The following is a 4344-nucleotide window of genomic DNA, read 5'->3' as shown; positions in this document are numbered from 1 at the left end:
ATTTCAGAAAAAAAACAAAATATATAAATCCAGAAATTCAAAAACACAATAATGCAAACATTCTGAAGTACAAAAATACTAAAATTCTAAGAACATAAAAATTTCAAAAATACAAGAATCCATAAGCACAAAAAATATTAAAATACAGGGTACAAGCACAGAGAACAGACATATAAGCTAGAACAAACTTTCCCGAAAAACCTGTGTAAACATTTAAATGAAAATACGTTGAAAATCACCATCGCATTCAGGTTCGCATGCGTGAGTCACTGTTGTATCCAAGTTTGCATACAAGTCCCGTATAGCGCTTGTTGGCTGATCGAAGCGCCGACCAGTGGCAAGTTGCTACTTGCTGTTGTCATTTCAAAGCGACAGTTTAATTTCTTACACAAGTTGAAAACTTTACTTGTATGTCAGTTCTCAGTGGTACAAGTACAAAAATACAAAAAGTACAAAAATGCTAAAAGTACAAAAATATTCAAATACAGAAATACAACAATCCAACAATACTAAATTACTAAAATTCAGAAATGAAACAATACAGAAATACAAAAAACCCATACAAAAATATAAATAAAAAAATAGAAAAACTCAAAAATATCATAATACAAAAATACTGAAACACAAAAATACAAAAGCACAAAAATACGAAAATGTAGAAATACAACAGATAGATAGATACTACAATTAAAAAAAATCAAAAATTCGAAAGTACGAAAATATTGTGTATTTACTCGAAAGCTGAAAGCAAATATGTATTTGGCTGAAAGTAAGCGTTCGAATACAGGGGATGTGTGAATGGTGTCTGGCTGTTTCGCGCTGTATGAGGTATTGAATCATTACAATTCACATATATGTCTGCAGAAAAAGCAATACTTTCAAAATGCTTACAATGAAATTTAATGTGAATATAATTTATTTCCTAGAATAATGCTTTTATTGATAATGCTTCTCATAATTGCCGGGATTGCCCCCCCCCGTGCGGTAGAAGTCAAACCAAAACAATCATCACTCACTGGCGGCTGTTTCATTCATTTCGTATAGTCTAATTCATGCGTGGTTGTGTTAGTGCGACAGTTGAGGTTAAATGTTGTTGGACCTTGGGGGTTGAGGTTAAGTTAGCTGAAGGATAACATACTCATTCCACGCCTTTATGCATTATATCTGTGTGCAATTCACAGACAGTGAATGACTCGATTAATTTTTGACAAACTGGTTGACAATGAAGTGTCAGCGACTATTCTCGCGACTACTCAACCGAACGAATACTTTAACCGTCCGTGTTCAGATAGAGATTAAACGCACAATACAAAGATTCAAAAATACAGGAATACTAGAATACAAAAAATGCAAAATACAAAAATACTAGAATACTATACCACAAAAATACAAAAACACAATAATATAAAAATACGAGAACACAAAAATACAAGAGCATAAAAATATAAAAATACAAAAAATTCAATAATACAAAAAAACTAAAGTACAAAAAATACAAGAATACAAAAATACTCAAATACAGAAATACAACAATCCAACAATACAAAAATACCAAAATACAAATATATATATAGATACGAAAGTGCTGAAAAAGGCAAATACAAAAGTTTTAAAATACAAAAATAAGAAAATGTAAAAATACAAGAATGCAATAATAGAACACATACAAAAACACAAAGATACAAAATCACAAAAATATAAAAACTCTAAATCACAAAAATATCAAAATACAAAAAACAAAAGAGTAAAAAAACGAAAATACAAATATACGAAAATACAAAAACACGATATAACTAAAAAATGCAAAAATACCAGAATACAAAAATACTGAAACACAAAAAAACGAAATGCAAAAATACGAAAATATGAAAATACAAAAATTCAATAATGCAAAAATACCAGATTACAACAATACAAAAATGCTAAAAATCCAAGAATAAAATAATGCAAAAATACTCAAATACAGAAATACAACAATACATCAATTTAATAATACAAAAATAACAAAATACCAAAATACGAATATATTAAAATACAAAACTACGAATACGAAAATATAAAACTTAAAAAATACAAGAATAGAAAAATTCAACATACTGAAACCCAAAAATACAAGAACACAAAGATACAAAGACACAAGAATATAAAAATACAAAATCACAAAACTATAAAACACAAAAATTCAAATATACAAAAATACAAAAACACAAAATTTCATAAATGCAAAAGTTCAAAGGATCAATAAATAAAAAATCAAGAGATGAAAATATCAAATATTAAAAAATCCATAAATTAAATTATTTAGGAATTCAAAAAGTTAGATTCAAAAATTCAATATTTAAAAACGCTTTTAATCCACCTAACAGTGTGATGAGACATTTCTTATAACTCTTATCACTCTCTTCGGATATTATATCGTTTGAGAACATTTAGAACTATATGCTTCGCGATGTTTTTGATAACACATACTACATGGGATTGTGGCAGGACTCAGAGAATCGCTCAAATCAGCATAGGACAACATCAGTGCTAGAAATCTCAAACCAAATCAATAGGAAAGCGAAAAAATGGCCCATAAAATAGACATACCATCGAATTATTGTTAATGCCCTGTTAATAAAATATCTAAATTGTGGTGGGAAAACTGAATTTTCCTAAAAAGGTTATTTATTAATCATTCGCATGTATGAAAAAAAGCCTTATGTTTACATTTGTGAGTATCGCCCTTTTCACAAAAAAGCGTTGAAATGAAATCGCAGCTCCTGATATCACGCTATCTCTGAAGTGCATGCGTGCATAGTTCCAAATTTTACTTCGACATCGACTTTTTCTAAAGGTGACTTCCCAGTAGTATCCTTGATTTGAATTATTATCGCTAATCCTAATGCCAAAGAACAAATAAAAACCTCTCGAAAACGAACCGTTTGGGAAAACCATCATCATTACTGAAATTTTCATTTTCACGAAACTTTTCGATAACCTTCCGTGCACTGGGTGCACTGTGCTCTGAAAATCTAGCGAAATCGTCTTAGGGCACCAGCGGGTCTAATTCAGAGCTATCTGCGCGGCGAATTAAATCTGTAAAGAACACTAAAAATTAATTTCTATTCCATAATTTTCAGTTCAGCAATTCGAGAGATCGTGCTCACCGAAAGCCATGAAAAATAGACTACGTTGTTAAGCGATGGTCACTATTTATTAAAAAATCACGGTTAAATAAAAAATTAAACTATTAAAATATTTCAAATAGTTTATAATTTTCACAAACATATTAGGAAAAATTGTTTAATAAGCTTTCGTAATATTGTGTAGGAAAAAAGCTGAAAACTTTAGTATTTTCTCTATCTGCAACATATAAACCCTCAAGTATACCAAATAATTGATATACGAATTGGAATAGGTTCGCCAAATTTTGGAAGAAGTCTATAAAATAACCCCTTGACAGCTGCCTAAAAATTGTTGTAGTTCGATGCAATAAAAAAATCATATTTGGCAATTCATATTTGGCTGATAAAATTGGGGTGTCAATGTATTATAATAGATATTCAGCATTAGAAGAAGTTTCTTTCGAGTGTAGAACGACTTTGTTTCTACCAGAGTTTTTAATAGTAGAGTTGCGTAAAGAGGATTGGCAACATTGGACCAATCATTGGTCTTTTTTAAATTTTGGCAACCTTTTATTTTTAGTTAAATTTCAAATGACTTCACCCGAACGCTTCAGTTAGAAGTTAACTTTGCGCATTTAAAAATTTAAAATTAAGTGTTTAGTTGTATTTTGTAAAAATCAGTACGATAAATAACATCGTATAAAGAATTTAAGCTTTTTCCGGTTCTCAACTGATCCGCAACTAAGAACGAAATGCATTGATTTTTGCCGCTTGCCGTCTGATTGGGGTGTGACAAAAAACAGTCGAATTTGCAGCGTAAGATAAATTTGAAACAGGTACATAAGTGGAATGCATACACAAATTTGTCAAAATTTTAGCTGCACTTTAACTATGAGAAATACCTTCATATTTCCACTGTCGGTGGAAGAGCTGTTCCGGTGTTTAAAATAGTGCCAAATTTGAATATCAGTGAACATATATTTTTTAATAATTGTCATTAAGCAAAATATTAACATTATTTAAATGTTAATATTACATCATTGAATTTTTTCTCATAATTATAATCACATAATAACGATACTCCCCACGCATTCGAGCATTGTTATTCTTCGTGTCCGATAGGTAGACGTTTTGAGTGTCCAATAGGTAGATTTGCTTCAGTCTTTGCGCAACTGTTCTCCACTCAACCAAAATATCACTTACATTTCATATGCAAAAACATGTAAATATTTTCCAT

The sequence above is a fragment of the Topomyia yanbarensis genome, chromosome 2, assembly GCF_030247195.1.
Source record: "Topomyia yanbarensis strain Yona2022 chromosome 2, ASM3024719v1, whole genome shotgun sequence".
NCBI classification, from domain to species: Eukaryota; Metazoa; Arthropoda; class Insecta; order Diptera; family Culicidae; genus Topomyia; species Topomyia yanbarensis.
This window is presented reverse-complemented; position numbering follows the sequence as displayed.